General features: G+C 41.8%; 1 protein-coding gene across 1 annotated transcript in view; it reads right to left on the bottom strand.

The window, feature by feature from the left end:
* Positions 1-11272, bottom strand: part of SCN8A (sodium voltage-gated channel alpha subunit 8) — a 170086-nt gene extending 158814 nt beyond the window's left edge. Inside the window, exon 1 of the mRNA XM_081127064.1 lies at positions 11186-11272. The gene's annotated coding sequence lies outside the window, so the exon portion shown is untranslated. The remainder of the gene's footprint in view (positions 1-11185) is intronic.
* Positions 11273-12912: the final 1640 nt, after the last annotated feature.

Raw genomic sequence — 12912 nt, forward strand, 5'->3', positions numbered from 1 at the left:
GGCGTGGACAACTCAACATCTATAAACAGAAGCATTTCCTGACTATAAGGAGCCAATGATTCTGGAATCCTGGCTAGAAAAGTTACACTTTCTGGGGATAATTTTTTTCTTGAAATTTTGCAACAGATTGCACTGAATGATTAATGCATTGCTCTTTTTTTAAAAAAAAAAAAGAAACAAAAAAAAACCCATAAAACTTTCTCTGAGCACTACCCTGGGCAAAGGCAGGGTTCCAGAACAGAGCACAAGCAGGGCAAGTAAGCTACAGTGCCTTGTATGACTGCTATGCCTCATCACTGGAAACCAGCAAGGCGGTCTGCTGAGGAGTGGGAAGCAGAAGATGTGGCAACTCCTACAACCTACAGGGACAATATAAACCAAAGACTTACTAGTGGTCAGGAAGGAACATGTGGCTAGGAACAAAGCACATCAGGCCCCAAGGGTCAGGATGGATATAATCTGATTAAAGATGGAAAACACTAAAATCTTATAACAAGTCTCTGACAGCCACTCATCACACAGAATGAACTTCTTTTCTTTGACCTAGAAAGCTTTTGAGCAATTTCTAATGCCAAGAGTCTACATTAAGATCCCAAAATAAAAGAAATCTTACCCCTTTGGCACTTATGTCTGAAGTTTCCAGTATGAATCAGAAAAAAGAAAAAAAAAAGACTTGTGAGGTAAGTGAAATACTTGTGCGATCATTCTACTTCGTTTCTCCTCTACAATTAACCACTCAACCTTTGCCTTTCTTGAGTCTTATACCTACCCTCCCTTTTCTGGAGACAAGGAAGAAGAAATATTACAGAAAGGAAAGCAAAAAATTTAAAAATCTATAAATGTTACTTGCACTAGAACATCTAGATTAATAAAGCAAATGGCCATCATTCAGTTAAGTGGTTTTTATGAACTGTCCTCATCCCAGGCTATCTGAAGAATAGCTTCCCAAGGGGCTGTTGTTTAACTGTTCTTAATCACTGTTACTTTGCGCATTCAAACAAGGAAGCAGGTACAAACTTACAATGTGATTGCACAGAGAATCTCCTAATGGGATTACTGTAAGGATATTTGTAGCCCTAAATAGAATACTAAATTTACTAACATCTTGTACATGAACTCTGCCTGCTCTACTGGTTCCACACAAACCATGGGGACTTTGCCAACTGTCTAAGCAGAGACTGTGGCAAATGTTAACGGAATTTGCAAGAACTCAGTAACTTTAGTGGTGAGGAGAAAAAAAAATTAACAAATTAAATGAAATGTTTACATTAAATTGCTTTTCTCAGTCTGTTATTTTGTATGTGTATGTTCTGATGTTCCAATCCCCCTTTATTTTTTCTTATTCAATGATATTTACTGAATACAAAAGTCTGAGTTCCCTGAGCTCAGCTTTTGCTCTAAATTACTACTATATACTGAAGTTGCTCAGCTTGGCCAAGGGAATTTACACAAGTCAAGTCTGACGTTTTATGTCCACAGCCCAAGATTCAGTACCCTAAAAGAAAGCAACAGCACTGGTTGATAAGGCTTAACTATCCCACCCCTCTGCTTTCACATATTAGAATCCTCTCAGTTGCTACCTTTAATTCAGCCTGCCATTTCAAATACTATTGCTCTTGTGAAGCACGCGGGATATAAGCAAATGATCAAAGAAAGCAAGCCACAGAGTTTCAGTAAGGACAAAACAGTCATCCACCAGGTCTAAGAAAAGGAGCATAATTCTTGTTTCTTTACACACTAAACTGAAGGCTAATTGAAAATATAAAAAAAGATGAGTTAAATGTCTATAAATGGGTAGAATGAAAGACTCCAAAATAAGTAAAGGATAGCGACCCACAAAGATTAAGTAATCTTTATCAGTGAGAGGGCACAGAGAATAAAGACTTTGGAAGATTTAGGTTTTCCTTAAAGAAAAAACATTAGAAGATCAAGGGGGAAAACCTTTCTGCAGAGAAAGGATTAAAAATTAATAATAAAGATAGCTTGCTAACCAAGATGCTCTGGACTAGACTGCCAACATGTATTATAGAACATACTTCCCCAGATTTTCTAAATAGAATATTCTGTCTCTACACTTTAAAACAGCAAAATAATCTTTAACTTTTCCTCCTTCCCCTTCCCCCTTGTATAGTCATTCACCAAATCCTAGTGAGTCTTCCTATAAACTATTTCTCATATTAGAAAATTGTTACTTAAACACACACATCCATGTGACACACAAATATAAAATATTATTTTCCTTCCTTCCCATCTTTACCATTATTATTCTATTCCAAGCCTTTGTCACCACACAGCTAGACCAAATCAAAGAGCCCATTAGCTGGATGTCCATTCCTTGTTCTATCTGTGTTATTAAACACTGCTGCCCAATCCTCCTAAAACATTAGAGCATAGCTTTGATGATGTGTCATTCTGTACTCCCTCAGAAATCTTCTATGTTCTCCATTATTTCTAATGATAAATGCAACTTCCAAAAATCCTTAATGTCTGGCTAACTCTACCCTATCTATCTTTGCAGGCCCATCTGCCACTAGGAGGTTCTACCCCAGCCCAACTGATTTGTTCACCACTCGCTGAAAACACTTTGTACATTCTCACCTCACTTTGGCTCACACTGTTCTATCCAACCATTCTGTAAAACCCAGCTCAAGTCACACTTCTTCCATCAATCATACCAGCTTAAAGTTCTCTTCTTTCTAGAAAATCAATTTACTTATTTTCTATACCACTTACGTGGCAATTTAACACTTTTTAATTGCTATCGTGAACCATTATGAAAACCTGTACTTATTAAACACTTTGTGTTTATAATTTATTTCACCAAATAAGTTCCTAAAATATAAGGTCTATCTTTTCTATATCTTTTAATACTTGTCACAATGCTTCATCTTTAGTTGCTACTCACTAAATATTTGTTGATTGGTGTGGTTAGGAAAAGTGATTTATAGTTCCCCACAGAAAGTTATAATTTTATGTATGTAGTGAGACTAACAGTTCTCAAGGTCATGCCTTCCTCTATACTTTTAATTTTTATTGATAACTCTCAAATGGAAAGTCTAAAAAGCAATGTTAGGTTAGTAGAAAAGGGCTCCTTTGGCCCAAACTATCTTTTTACTTTAAGTAAGCCAAGAAATTAGAATATATTTCACTAAGAAAAATAAAATGTAGAGGGATTATCTATGTCTAAAGGAAAATGGGGGATTAATTGACCTAAGATTATCTAGAATTAGAGTTCAAATCCTTAACCTACTTTAACAGTCTTCCTCAAAAGACAACGGAAATAAAGTGCCTGGGAAATAATGTGTGTACCTGCATGTACATGAAGAAAAGGATACCAGGGAAACTGGTAATAGTAGTTGCCTTTATGGAATACATACTGGGTGACTGGGGGGCAGGAGAAGAAGACTTAACTTTGAACCCTCCTATTTTTGAACTCTGTTAACTATTCAAACAAATAAATATAAAAGATATACTTTACCACATAGAATGGAAGAGATACCTTTAACAGTGCCTTTTGAGAAAATGTTTTTATATTAAATACTTAAAATCCTAAAAAAGGCGGGGGTTAAAAAACCTTTAAGAATGTTACTAAATTTTTGCTGATAAAGTAAGAAAATATTCTTCAGCTTTTCCAATGCAGAGATAGGTAAAGCAATTTGCAGCTCACTCTAGCAGACTTAGGGATAAATGAATATTTGAAAAGCAAAAACAGCTCAGCTGGGAGCGGCTCAGCGGTTGAGCGTCGACCTAGGATACAGGCGATCAGGGTTCGATTCCCAGTCAGGGCACATGCCCAGGTTGCTGGCTCAATCCCCAGTCGGGGGCGTGCAGGAGGCAGCCGATTAATGACTCTCTCATCATTGATGTTTCTCTCTCTCTCTCTCCCTCTCCTTTCCTCTCCTTGAAATCAATAAAAATATATTTAAAAATTAATTAAATTAAATTTTTAAAAAAGCAAAAACACCTTCTTAAAGTTCTGTCTCCTATTGGGATCACTCTAGTTCAGCAGTACACAGAGATGTACCCAAAGGTGTCTGCAGAGGGGAGAGAATTCCTTCTCTTAAAATCTGAATAGTTCCCCAAATCCCCATCCATTTCAGGGCAGCTGTTCTTTCATTTTCTCTCATTCTCTGCTCTGATGATTCCTCACTGTCCCAATACCTTCTTCCCTATCACAATACAAATCTTTTAAAATGCTTTATTTTCTTCAAGACATCTTTCCTAGAAACAAGACATTTTCTCCTCTTTAGCCTTCACCAAAATCTTAGGAAATCCAACTGAGAATTCTGCAGCAAATGAGATTCCTGGGTATTCTGACCTCTGAGAAAGCCCCACCAGTTGCATTTGTAACCTGCTCATTTTTTTCTCTGTAATTTAATAATAATGAATCAATTTGTTTTCATTTAAAAGCATTTTACTCAGCTTCTTATTAAGACAAAAAGACACTAGTGAACGTGAAGTGAAAGCCTTTTGTATTACCCTTAATTGAAGAATTTCTTCTGAAACAAGAAACTAACCATGTAATAAATTAAGTCCTATTTATTTACAGGGCTGTCACTCAGTAAAATGAAGGGAAACAATTATTTCACACTGGTTTCCAGAGAACACCAAGCTTCTCAAGGCTCAGCAAGAATAGATGAACATGAATTGCTTTTTCACCGACACAGTAGTTGTGGTCTCTTTATCAGTTATTATCTAAAAGTTTAAAGTAATATTTTAATTCTTATTTTTTTTCTCCCGCCCCAAATTCACTCTGGTGGAAATGCTAATAATCAATTAAATACCCAAGATGTAGAAAAGGGGAGGAAAATAAGTGACATGTATAATTCACAGCCTAGATAATCCATCCCAGGGTAAATAAGTAGTTGCTATATTTCTCTAATGCTCTTACTCCCCAGGAACTCAAAAGATTTTACAGAATAAAAACTGTACTAATGAACTAAACACGAAAGGAGTCTGTTAAGATGTCTTTTGAGAGATTTCAGTGCTTTCCAGTTCCAGGTTCTGGTACAATCCCAATGAAGATAGAGTGCCTCTCCCTACCACCAAGAGTGCATAGAGAAGTCTCCGAAACTCCCACTAACATTTCCATCATCCTAGCCCGGCAGGCTCCCAGGATCAACAGATCTTCAGTCTCAAACTAAGAGCACCTTGTGGACCCTCAGATTACCAGCTTTTTTTTTTTTTTTTTTTTTTTTGGGTTACACTCTCCTTAGTATGACACATCTCCACATACCTCAGAGAAATTGTAACTGTTATCCTCTTTCACCTTTGTTCTTCTACCCAAGAGCCTCCCAGAACTCTTCTGCTCCAATGCACACATCCCTCCTAGAGCCGATCCCCAGTACACTCTGTTCTCCGTCCTACACGATTCCAGCCTTGCGTAAGCAAATCCAGGTGGTGGTGGTCATAACTCCTCTGTGGTCCTGATCGCAACTTATGTTGGCAATGTGAGAGCATTTATTAGTAGCCAAGTGTATATATTTAAGGGCAAGAGAAAGAAAAAAGATAGGCAGACACCAAGACATGATGATCTTTTAAAAAAGGAGCTAGGATAAGTTCCAGAAGCAAAACAAGTATGTTACTTCAATGCCTCCTGTTTTCATCCATATTCTTTGTTGATACATCTTCTGTTCATTTTTCCTCTTCCTTCCTACTTCCAAAATGCTCCCCTTCAAAGGTACTTTTGCCCTCCCTCTGCCTATCCCAGAATCTTTCACTATGCCCACTCACTAAAATACGTTTAGCTATCTAAGATAACGATAATTTCTTAAAGTAAAAATTGCTCACACTACCTGGTTATATGAACATCAGAATATAACACCATTTAATGGAAAAAAATCTTTAAGCATGAGTCAACCAACCTAGGTACCCATCTCCACTCCACCCCTTAACTGTCATAAAGCCCTGGACAACCCACTTCAGCACTAGGATATTTACTCAGTTTTCTCAGCTATAAAATGGGTAGAATAATATTTGCCTTACCTAACTCAAACAATCAACTGATAGAAAGATTTTTAAAGTTTTTATAAACACACAAACACAGAGTAATAATTAACAAAGGTCAGCCATGAGACCCAAATGTATGAGGCCCGTTCAAAGAAAGCAGTTCAAAAACTACATAATGGGAAAACATGGGATGGTGCTGAAGATAAAAGCAACTGCAAACTTGTACAATTACTTACTAAATTAAAATATCCAACTCAAGAAAGAAGAAAGGGGAGTCTCAGCTGTTGGGGCCCATTCCACCTTCAGATCCCAGGCTACAGCTGAAAACAGCCCAGTTGCCTGTCAATTGGTGAGTGCCAGAGCTTTTCTTTTTGGTAAAGAGTCCTATTCTAGAACAGTTTGGAATGACTGAGGAAACAGTTACTTTAGCAACTGCATGTGCACTGTGGTGGTGGGGATCAGCACTACAATTGTACAGTAAAATGTTTCTCCATTTAGACTAGCAATGTCCAAGTCAGGGTACCTGCGATTCTATCCTCTACGTCAGACTGAAGATAAAGTAACTGTCTGCTTTTCAGACTACTGAAATTTAATACAGTACATATATAATATGTCAAATATACATACAAATACACACTAAGCTGCTAAATCCTTAGAGGGAAAGGAGCTAATATATATTGAGCTCTATGTGTCAGAAACCATAAGGAGACAGAGATTTCATTTAATCCTCACAAACACCCTGCAATGTAGGTATTATTATTCCTATTTTTATAGATGAGAACACTGAAGCTCAAATAGATTAAATAGCTTGCCCACAGTCGCACAGCTAATAAGTAGCAGAGTCAAGACTTGAACTTGGTTTTGCCTAATTCCAAAGTCCATACTGCTTCTGGCATTTTCTTAATAGTAAAACTATGGCAAACTTCTTGGGTCTTCATTTCACCTTAATTCCTAACATAATATTTAACTGCAAGTCCTGTTTGTGTCTTTTATAACTTCACAAAGGGACAAAGAAAAATTTTCCAGACTTCTTCTTTGTCTTTTCTTTTCCTGCATTTACTTCCTATTCCTGCACAAACTATTCTTTTGTAGGTTGAATGACTGGGATAGACCTAATAGTCTGCCACATGACATTTCAGTAATTAATATACCTAAAAGGTGAAAATTCTGTTTCCTTCCTCTAACAATGTAATAGCCATAGTTTTTGAGCACAGGATCATTTTCTAAGCCAGTTCTTGCCATTTAAAGAGTGGTAGTGCCTAGCTAGTACAGTGCCTCACACACAGTAGGTGTGGAGGTAAAATATTTGTTGATTTAAGAGAGGTTTCTTGACTCCTCTAGTGAACTTGCTATATTTAAACCAAGAGACTTTATAGGAGCGCAATTCTAAGAATGAATTCTTTCACACTGAAGATAATTTTTTGGAAATTTTTTAAATGGTTCAGGAAAAAAAGGTAAATTGAAATATAACAATCGAGTGTTGACATCCCTAAATAACTAACTAATAGACTGTGAACGTAAGTTTAAAAGGCTTAGTTTAAAAATACTGTTATTCTCAAAACAAAGGAACAAACAAAACAGAAACTCATAGATACAGAGAACAAAATGATGGTTGCCAGATGGGAGGGGGTTGGCTGGGAGGCTGGGTGACAAAGGTGAAGGGATTAAGAAGCACAAATGTGTAATTATAAAATAGTCATGTGAATGTAAAGTACAGCATAGGGAATATGGTCAATAATACGGTACTATTGTGTCAGGTGGGAACAAGACTAATCAGGGTGATCATTTTATAAGTTATATAAATGTCTAATCACTATGTTGTACACCTGAAACTAATATAATATTGTATGTCAACTGTAACTGATATAATAAAACACAGACAACTGTTTTGCTTATGGTGATAAGACTGACTTTTTTCATTTTTTACATATATTAAAATTTTCCTGCAATAAGTATGTTATTTTTATAATTAAGGAAACTGATCTCATTCTGCATAAACTATGTATTTTTAACACTTTCTATACAGTGTGGGTTTATTTTCTCAGATATAATCTGTAGGAATTAAGTATTCATTAATTCATGCATATGTCTCTAGAACAACTTATTACATAATATCAGCACATTAAAGATCATTTTTTTCATTCATGTAATGTTTTTCTTGCTTTAGGTGGACTGTCCCTACCTCTCTATTCTTTTCAAGCAGATGCTTGTTTCTTATATACTCTCCATAGAACACTGATTATCAATCTTTTCTTGGTAAGAAGCACAAGTATGACATTTTCCCCTGTTTCAGGCCCAGTTTATGTCTTTTAACTTTATGTATGTTACCTTTCCAATGACATTAAAGTAATTCAATCACAGTGAAACCCAAGTGCAATGAGCTACTTTATGTGGTCATAAGTTCCCTACCAATGGAAGTATTCAAAGCAGAGATCTCCCAAAAGGGATTCCTGTGCTGGGTAGGAGGTTATACATGCTGTATTTTATGTTTCCCCTCCTATTCTAGGATTTTAAAATAATTTTTGACAAGTCTACTTTAGTGATACAATGGATTGCATATAGGCCTCTTTTGTGTTGAGCCCTTTCCCCAGCTCACTGTTTAAATCAACCAAAGATGCCCTTCTGATCCAGCTTAACTTAGCAAGCTTTCTGATTACTCCCTGTGGAGACCCATTCCCATAATATTAACAGTTTCTTGCTATTTTAAATTATTGAAATGTGCTGAAATAATGCAGTCAGCAAAATGTCACTGTATGACTTACATATGGATGGATCTGTTGCAGCCTGTAAAACTGTCTCCATGAGGGACAGCCAAAATGAAGAATTATGTGGGAGTAATAAAATATGATAACTAGGCCTGAAACCTCAAGTATAAACCCAACTGCGCATGCACACACACAGCTATAGAAAAGCCTGCTGATAATAAAAGAAAAGAAAAACCCAAATCATGTACGGCATGTGTGCACTTGCTTCACAGGCAGGGCTGGTCAGGGAACTGTCCTTTCAGCACCACAGCAAGAAGCCCTGGCGCAAGCCTAAACATGAGCAACCAAAGCTGACTGGTGAGAAAAATTTGTTAAAGCCCCTACAAAGACACCAACAAGCAACTGTATGGTTGTTTGTTTTTAAGTATGCTATATCCCACTCCATAATCCTTTATTAATTTAAAATAAAATCTTTCAAATATTTTGGTAAAAGTTGACAAAACACCAAATGAAAACCAAAGGTATATATTGAGTCAGCTTCTCGAACTCAACCAAAGAAACCAGTAACTGGCCTGAACTATCAAGAATTGCTTTGCAATATCCACTGCCGGCCCAACTAAGAAACACAACACATTTACATATACCCTTATCATATTCAAGGAACACAGAACATGCTTGCAGCCCTCTCCAGGGAAAGCCTCAATTTCTAGGACAGAGGATGCTTGCTGAATACCAAACCATCACTACCCCCCCCCCCCCCAGCAATCAAATTCTCTTTCAGGGAGAATTGAAGGCCTTATGGGTCATGAGTTCCAAAGAAAAAATGCTGCAGTATTTCAAGAACCAGGTTACAGGCAATGTGCTACAAAGCTTTCGGCATTTTAAGTGTGATTCCCCCGAGATTCCTACCAGAATGATACCGGGTGATAATGTTATCCAGCCATTTGCATTACACATCAAAAAAAATTTTTTTTGAGAAAAGAAAAAACCTCACCCATCCCCAAATATCTTCTAATGCACGTGGAGAAAGAGAAGTATGGAGAGAGACTGTGAAGCAGTGAAAACCTACCACACCCGAAATCTCCTTTGGAAAGCTAAAACATCACCCAGCCCTAACACACCGCTACCTCTCAAAGGCTCTCCAGGTTAAAACTTGAGAAAACTGTTATAAAAAGCACTCTCCCCCTTCGCCCTCAAAGACCTCACCCACACTTCCTGCTTCCATCCCTGCTTCTCTGGTGCCCACTGTGCATTAAAAGCAGTTTTCCCTGCAGGTAGAACTTGCTCCAAGCTAATTATTCTTCCTCCCCCTGAATTAGCCAGATGCAATGCAAAGTTTCTTTTATCCATCCCCCTCCAACAGATAACATCCTTTTATTATGAACACAGATGCCGAATCTTGGAATCTTCAGATATAAAATGTATTTCCCCCGTGTTCCAAAAACTGCAGTGTAAGTGAGGAAGAGGGCACAGCGTGGAGTAGTTGGAAGGAATGCAATATGAAGAATCTTTTTTATCAGGCTGAAAAATTATTCCCACTCCACCCACCTCGAGGCTGGGGCCACTGAAGGGGTCTGAAAACCCTGGCTAACCCCTGGAAAGTTAGCTGCCAAGTCTCCACCGGTGGTTGCTGCGGCACAGAGGGGATGGAGCTGAGCTCTCAGGAAAAATGCAGAGGCTTTGCGGTCCCCAAGTACCAAGAGGGAACTAGAGAGGAAGGGTCCAAGCCCGTGGAACTGGGCAGTCCCAGAAGCCCAACGCTAACAACAAGCCCGGGTGCTGCTCGCGGTGGTGAGGTGGGGGAGGGAGGGGAGAGAGGACAGGAGCAAGCTCTGCATCGGGTGGCGTAGAGGGGGGAAGGGGATATTCTGAAAGTGATGTACTCCCTAATGCAGGAATCTTAGCCGGCCCAAGAAGGTCCCCGGGGCTCCCAGCACAGCCCCAGGGCACCCTATCGGGAGGGGGACGGAAGCATCTAAGTAAAGGAGAGGGGGAGTCCTGGCTGCCCTATGAACCCAGGAACCCCTGGATTCTGCAGTTGGTAACAATCTGGAGCCGAATGGGGGAGAAGGATGCAGTAAGGCATGGGGGAGGGGTGGAGTTGAGGGGCTGCTGAGGAAGATCCCGACAGCGCTGCCCTTCCCAGTACAACCCGGCGAGGGGCCCCAACTCTGCCCGGGCCCTGGGAGATTGGGGGTTAGGGTGGCTGCACTACGAAAGGGGCGCCGAGGGCAGGGTCCCCCAATGCAGCCAAGAGACGAGGAGAGCGAGGGTGTATGGGGGTGGGGGCCGGTGGTCCTCAATTCTCCTCAGGGACCCCCGGTAAACACCAGAGAAGAAAGCAGGACTTCCACACACCTGTCCGAAACAGGGAGGGCAAACCCCGTCTCCGCGGCCCCTCAGCCCCGCCGCGCACTCTGCGGCAAAGCCCCGGACTAGAGACGGGCGAACCCGTTCCAGGGTCCCGAGGCGAGAGGGGGAACTCGGCGGGCGAGGAGCGGAGCCGGGGCGGGGGCTCTGGGGCGACTTACGGCAGCGGCGGCGAGGGAGGCGGCTGCGGCCCTAGCGCGGGGCCCGGGAGGCGCGGCCGGACTGCAGAGGTGCCGAGGCTGCGGCGGGCGGGACTGCGGTGGGCGCCATCTTGGAGCGCTCCCCGCGCCCGCCCCCCGCGCCGCCCGACTCCTTGCATAATTGATGACTCGCGCCCGCCGCGCGCCGCCGCGCGCGCGCCCGCGGCCAGGCCCCCCGCCCGCCCCGCCCCCGCGCCGCCCCCCGGTGCGCGCCCCCCGCCCGCCCCCCGCCCGCCCGCGGCCCACTTACCCCTGCAGGGCGCGCCCGCTCGGCCGCGCCGCACCGCGCCGCCCGCCCGCTCGCTCGCTGGCTCTCAGGCCGGCGTCCCCGCGCCGCCCGGACCTGATCCAGAGCGAGGGAGCAGGGCGCCGGCAGGGGGCGCCTCGCCGGAGCGCCTCGCGAGCGTCCCCGGGCTCGCCTCCCCGACGCCCCCACGCAGCCGCGCGGGAGGGGCTCCCGGGCTGAGCGACCCGACGCGGCCGTCGAACTCCTGCCCCCTGCCCGCACCTGGGCGTTGAAACCCAAAAGGTGCTATGTTGCCTCGAGCGCCCCGAAGTCACTGTAAGTGCCAAACCTTACCTTCTTCCTGATCGGCAGTCGCAGAAGAAAACGCCAGGTAACATTGCCGTGCTCAATTGTTGGAGTTTCTGCCGTCTTTAAACACTGGGAAGTCAATTTGCCTGATCTTTGGCCGAATGAAAAAAGTAAACCAAACCCCCAAACGCAGAATCTGTCAGCAGTAGTTGGAGCCCTGTGATTCAGCGGATAGGGCCCGGGTACCTGGAGTAGGGAAACATCGCTTTCCTGACAGCCCGCAGGTCTGAAACTGTGTCTAAAGATCACTTCTATCTTTTCAACCTCAGTTTGGCCATCTGTAAAGTAGGCACGAGCGTTTAAACTGCTTTCTCCACACTGTCTTACGGAGATCTAGATAATGAGTGTGGGAGCTCTCAGCATTTCATTGCGCCTCTCTCCTACATGTTTCTACCACAAGTTCACAGTTAAGGGTGGAAGAGTGTGGTCAGGAGGCCACCTTCTAACTGGGTAAACTTGGACGTGAAGGACCTCTCTAAGCTTCAGTGTTCACCTCTGTAAAAGGGAAGAATCACAGCAACAACCTAACAGGCTTGTTGTGAGGATTAAAAAGAGAATGCGTTTCACACATCTACAACACAACTCCGCACACAGTATGCGTTCACGAAGTGTGCCTGCTACATACATTTTAAAATAGCTTTACTGAGGTATAACTGACATAGGATAAACTACGCATGTTTAGAGTGAGCGGTTTTGCCACATGTATACATGCATGAAACTAGCACCACCGTCAAGGTAATGAACATACATACCCATCACCTCCAGAAGTTTTCGAATGCCTCTTTGTAAATGCCTCCATGCGTCACTCCCACACTCACTCCCTCTCCAGGCAACCACTAATCTTTCCATTACTGTACATTAGTTTGGATTTTCCAGAACTTTAAACAAATGGAATCATACATTATGTGCTCTTTTTTTTTTTTTTTGTATGGCTTCTTCCACTCAGCATAATTTTTTGAGATTATTCTGTTGTTAGTTATTCAGTTGCTATCAGTTCGTTCCTTTTTATTGCTGAGTAGCAGTCATTATGAGGATATACCACAATTTGTTTATTCACCTGTTGATGGTATTTAGGTTATTTCCAGTTTTTGCT

Source organism: Miniopterus schreibersii, assembly GCF_964146895.1.
Source record: "Miniopterus schreibersii genome assembly, chromosome: 2".
NCBI classification, from domain to species: Eukaryota; Metazoa; Chordata; class Mammalia; order Chiroptera; family Miniopteridae; genus Miniopterus; species Miniopterus schreibersii.